Genomic DNA, 6,000 nt, shown 5'->3' on the forward strand with positions numbered 1-6,000 from the left:
TCCACAGGCAAAGCAGTAGCCGCACCAGAATTTATAGCAGTTTATTATTAATTTCTTTTTGCGTTTATATTACAATAGATGGGAAGACATTTGTGCAGAAGACAGAAGGCCTGCAACTCGTTTCACCCACAGAGCTTTCACTTGACTCTTTTGAATCATCACGTAAAATGTGCTCCCATTTAACAAGACTTGAGCAAAGAAACATATAAAGTATTCACACATATGCTCATGCATGGCTTTTTGTTCTCTGAAGAAAAAAAAAAAATGAAAAAAATGCTGAAATATGAACATAGTCTCACTGCTCAAATGCTTACTCTGGGGTGATATCTTACTCCAAAGGAATCTCGTAATCCCACTGAAGCCATTGGCCACTTATATGGCTAAAATTGTGTGTATGAAGTGGTATCCTAATTTGTGAGGGTGGTAAAGTGCATCCTAAATGTCAGAACTAACACTTCTTTTGTTGGTGGAAGCCCCTCCATTCTTGCTGTATATCAAGATCTTTCCCTAAAGGATAAACCCACGATCCTGCAGTGCCAATAGGAGAACTCAGCTTTCCACTGTCCACTCCTACCAGCGGGATACTGAGATGTAATTCTCACACAGAGGGGGGTAAGGTTGACCTTACTCATAAGACTTTAGAAACTTAAACCAAGTTCTTATGTTGTGGGTATCTAAATTCCTCTTAAAAGTACTTCTGAGGACCTAGGCCTTAATATATGTCAAGCTTTCCATGAATGCCCTATGGAAGATAATAACAAAATGCCAGTGAAAGCTGAGAGAAGCAAGAAAGGAGCTGCAATTAATCCTCTTATACCACTGTTGCCATTAGAAGTGGTAATAGCTACAGAGAACATGCTAAGAGCATTCTCCCCAACTTGTAAGAGCCACGCATCCCTCTGCATGACTCGCTGCCACAGTGTCATTCGTGGAGGGAATGGGTGCTCTGAAAATCAGCCTCCAGCATCTGAGAGAGAATAAATCACAGCCCAGCGAGAACTGGGAGCCTATGCCAACATTCCTGCACAGAGAAATGGGCAGCAGGCGAGATCCTGCAGCTGGTGTACGCTCAGTACAGAACACCAAGGCCTTGAACTTTTTCCCCCTCCCGGGTCTCTTCCTGCACTCCCCCTCCCTTCTTGCCATCTTTCCCTTGAGCGCCCGGGAGGGGAAGCAAAATTTATACCGCCGTGCCCTTAAAATGCTGACTTTCCGTGTTTACAGGGATTGTTTACACAGAAAATTAATCAGTTACGGTTTTAAATTTTAATTAAAGAATGCTTTCCACTGTTATTGCAAAACAGACAAAAGCCCATAAAATGTATATTTGACTGCCGTGCTGTGTTGTCTTTGGAACAGCAAGCAGACTTGAGATCAATCATGCGTGGTATTTTTTGAACTTTGTTTTTCCTAAACACAACACTCTTCGTACAAGTTACACTACTTTTTTTTTTTTTTTTTTTTAAAATGCCCTTCAAAATAAAAGCCAGACTGCACAACAATATGGAATGCTCCTTCATGCCTTTCTTTTTAAGACCAAAAATGAAATCCTTACTCTCAAGTTGACCGTGGGATATTTTAGCCATTAAAAAACCACAAACAGAATCACAGCTTCCATAGTAAAGGCCTCAGACTTGCTTACTTCAAAGTCACTAACAAAACTCCCACAAACTTTGATTCAAGTGTTTATTACATGCTGTTTATTCCCACAGCTGCAGTTCCTGGTTTGAAAATAAAGTGTGGCCCTTTATTTCTCCAGATATTATGGTCATTAACAGAGATTCAAGATCATTTCAGGGTTAGCCATTCAACTCCTCTTTCCTAAAGTATTTCTCCATGGTGTGTAGATGTCTCCTGAAGGCCTGTGGAAGAGCATGAATCCAAGAAACTGGATTTAGCACAAAAAATTTACAGTCATGATGAAAAACTGTGAGTAAGTCTGCTACGCCTGTGCCCTCTTAGCAGTACAGTCAAGCACTCTCTTTTCTCTTGAACAAAAGTAAATTCAGATGGATAAATCAGCAACGCAAGTGCAACTGGCTTAACTAAAACAGACTCCTGCTTCTCTAACAATATTTTATTGGCATAAGTAAAAGAAAATAGTCTTCCCATTCCTTCTTCCTATTTCTCCAAATATCCCTGAAAATCTGAGGAAACCCTAGCAAAACTAAGTTTGGCTACATTAACACAAATACTTGATAGTCCAAATTACAACAGAGTCAAGTGGAAATCACCAAGCTTTGAAAGCCACCATGCTACCCAGTAGTCATGCTGGGGACCTGAATGTGTTACACAAGAGACTCACTGTAACACAGACCTTCCCTGTTCACTGTGACACAATGAGAAGAGATGCTCACTCTGTGTGGAAGATGACGTATGTAGTAGCATGGTATGTAACTTATTTCCAAGGATAAGAACACCCACAGGTCAGGCAGCGACGTGAGCATCTGGACCACCAAATGTCAGGCAAAAGCCAGCTTGACTGTTGTACACTGACAGTAAACATAGAAAAAAAGGAGAGAAAAACCTCTCAGTGGACAGTCCCAGGGAAAAAGAAAAAGAAAGCATGTTACAAATAACTGGTTTAGGTAGATGAGCAGTGAGAAGCCTAATGTCTGTGGCAGAAATTATTTTGGGTTTCTGGAATCCAAGCAGTTCTAAGATGGAGGAAAGAAAATATTTTGGCCAGATGTCATATCTATTGCAACAACAGAGTTGACAAATCTTCCAGAAGTTCAACAGTGTTCTAGTACTGACAAGCAAGCAAACGTCTATGAATATTTATCTGTTCTATATCCAAATTATTTTAGCGGCTTTGGTCTATGAAGCTACTCTGGAAACATTGCCAGAAAGATAACGAGTCATGGTATGAAGGTCACAGTGAGAACAGAACTTTGAAGGAAGGTGTTTGGACAAGAATAGAAACATCTGTTAGCAGAGATGTCCTAGAATGGTCACTGTAATGTATGGGGTATTGGCTTTCAGCTTGCAGCTTGTGAATGACAGATTCATAGAAGTTAACAGCAAAAACACCATTGCACTTCTCTCTTCTGCTTGCTTGCATACCAGAGGTCATGAAATTATTTGAATTCTTTTCCTGCTTCAAGTCCAACAGCTGAGGCTAAACTAGGGTTATCATGGAAGGAAACAGAAGAGAGATGGTTTTAATCTGAAAACTTCATTTAGTAATTGGCAATTAAAGGTATAATTGGAATAAAAATCATTATTCCACTTTAAAATTTACCTTCATTGCAAAAGTATATATACATATATACTTTTATACCATATGTGTGTATATATGTATACACACATATATATTTCTGGTCTAAATTTGTCTAGCGTCACTCTCCAGCCAATGTAGCAGTATTGGGTACTTGACAAAGCACTTATACCCACTCACTTTTGACTGAGATCAAGTCAATGCTTTATCTTGTCTCCAACATCTCCTTAGAAGTCTCTTCCTCAAAAATGTTTTTCAGTCATTTGTTCATCCATGGGCTATTGTTTAAACCACTCCCCCCCCTCATTTTTCTGCACCTTCAGGGTGCATCTATACTACTGGTTTTGTTCAGATCAGGAGAGTATTTTTGAAGGAAATCTCATGATTGTCCTCAGTTATTCTACTTTAGTTCACACTCTCAGCTGTATCAGATGGCCTGAACTGGACTTCTTTTCTGGATAAAACAAAGTGAGATGTAGTTCTCCAACCTCATGAAAGCCAAGGGGACAGCAGGTGCTCTGCGTTAATTGTTTCACTGTACAGATCCTCTCTGATTGCTGTGAACTAGTTTTTAATGCAGATGTAACCTCAGCTGTGGATGCCAGAATCTGGATGGGATATTTCAAGAGTGGCACAAGCGTCAAAGACACATCTATTATAAACACGCTTCTGCTCCATAGTCCTTAAACGAGATGTACACGAGTCTTTACAAACATAACCAATGAAGAAGGCAATGCCACATGGGAAGAAGATATGTATATAAACAGATCCCTGCTACTGAAAATTATATGAAGTACTGAGACTGTATGAACAGAGACCTTCTGTTAGGCAATTTCAAGTGGGAAGAAAGTTCCTAAAATGGGAAATTACTATAACATCTCCAATGATTTTGTTTTTCTTTTATTCTTTTCACAACCTTCTGCTATTAGGCAGACCAGGATTTGTTGAAACAGTAAAATATCTGCTCTTCAGTTGTGTTTTATGAGCTACTGCTACTGAAAAGTTGCCAACAAATTATTTGACTTCACGTGTAACTAAGTCACCTTTGGGATTCCAGGAGACCTAGGTTAACTTTCCTTGGAAATGTTTATTACTGGGCACTTACAGGTATGTCTGATCCTCAATTAATACATGAAATATTGTCTGTTTCTTTTCTTAAATGCCTTCTAAGGCATTTCATGGACACATAAAATCTTCGGCTATTATTTTGAGGAGTACCCGTGATAGCAATTGAACTCGCTCACTAAGTGCATTTTTGTGCTAATTAAATATTCCAAACTTCTATCAAGATTATTGTCACCTATTTAATGGTTCATTGAGTTTATGGGCCATGCAAGTCTCTCTTTTATATTTTCACCAGGATAGTTATAGCAACTATTCTAGTCATGACAAATTAGGGAACATGCAGAGGAGATGAAAGAACCTCAGTGCGGTAGGCCCAGTTTTTTTCCTAACTTATTCCAATTTTATGATGTTGTAATGGCATTGACATTGATGGAATTATTCTTCATTTTCTCTGGTGACAGTGAGTGATGAGCAGACCTGCTTAATTGATACTGAAATATTGTAAATATGGCAGTCCATATATTTGACCATTTTGACCCACTGATCCCTCTCCAAAAACATGTGAGAACTTATACTAAAGGTCCCATCTACGGACAGATATTTGAATCAGGGATGGTAAGACTGGAATTATATCGTCCTTCACTTTACCAAGAAGAATTTTCATCTTTTGGTCTATTTACCTGTTGGTCAATGGGAGAGGGTGTTCTGACAATTTGCAGTCAGAGAAGAGAGTGAGTGTAAGTCTGTAAGCACAACTACATAAAAAATGAAGGGGACCATTTAAGATGAGGTATAAAACTATCATTACTGGAGAAAGGGAATGGTTGTTTGGAAAGACTTTTAGAGAATCCCTGCCTTCACTAGATATCTTTGGATCAAACTGAAAGTAAAGTACAACTCAAGAACTTTCTACAAATGAATTAATTTTGGTTCAGTACCAACAGGGCTCTGTTCAGATATCAGGAAAGCCTACTGGCGAAATGTTCTATAATAAACCAGTTCTTTTTGCTGTTGCTAGTTTTAACTTAATGAGAGTAAATGCTGCAAATAGCAATGCAGTTTGATAAAATGAATAATAAGTAAAACATTGTTCTGATATTGTACTTCTCACCCCCAGGTGCAGGATGCAGAATTTTCAGAAGAGCCTACATGATTTAGGGTCAAAAATCTAATTGACTGACAAGCCCTTGCCTCACTTAGGGACTAATGAATGTTGTATTGTGACTGTTTTTCTTAAAAAGTAACATGAAACTACTTTCTATTCATAATAAATTATCACATTTTAGAGACTTCTTAATATTTGCCTCCACAAAGCCATAATTTTTATCTGAACAGACCTGCAAGCACCTGTTGTAGCCTGTTTTAAAAACGAGGTCTTAGAGCTTTCAGTTAATACCTCATAGAAATAGCAATGTGATTTCAGTGGCACTGATCTGATTTTTTCTAATGCAAGACACTCAGGTTTTCTTTAAGTATCCCATGCATAATTCATATGGGGGCTCATATCTGATTATTTATAGACCTTTCTATGACACCCCCTCAGTGAATATTTGCACATCTCCAACATAGCAGGGTGAAACTTTCTCCTGAAGAAAATTTCCAGCTAAAGACTTAGCACCACTTCAGTTTCACTTAGGTCTCAAAACAGCTTTAAGTAGAACCTAAGTGGCATATATGTTTCATGCTAGCACTCTGTACAGGAGAATATTTCCACT

At 38.5% G+C, this 6,000-nt stretch overlaps 1 long non-coding RNA gene across 2 annotated transcripts in view; it reads right to left on the reverse strand.

The window, feature by feature from the left end:
- The window catches only part of LOC110356553 (uncharacterized), a 110,996-nt gene that overhangs the window by 9,888 nt on the left and 95,108 nt on the right, over positions 1-6,000 (reverse strand). Inside the window, exon 4 of one of the 2 annotated variants that reach the window (XR_002409792.2) lies at positions 1,740-1,862. The exons of the other annotated variant lie outside the window; for it this stretch is intronic. This is a non-coding gene — a long non-coding RNA (uncharacterized LOC110356553). Of the gene's footprint in view, positions 1-1,739; positions 1,863-6,000 lie in introns of those variants that run through there. 2 annotated transcript variants of the gene reach the window in all.

The sequence above is a fragment of the Columba livia genome, chromosome 11 (genome assembly GCF_036013475.1).
Source record: "Columba livia isolate bColLiv1 breed racing homer chromosome 11, bColLiv1.pat.W.v2, whole genome shotgun sequence".
Classification (NCBI taxonomy): Eukaryota; Metazoa; Chordata; class Aves; order Columbiformes; family Columbidae; genus Columba; species Columba livia.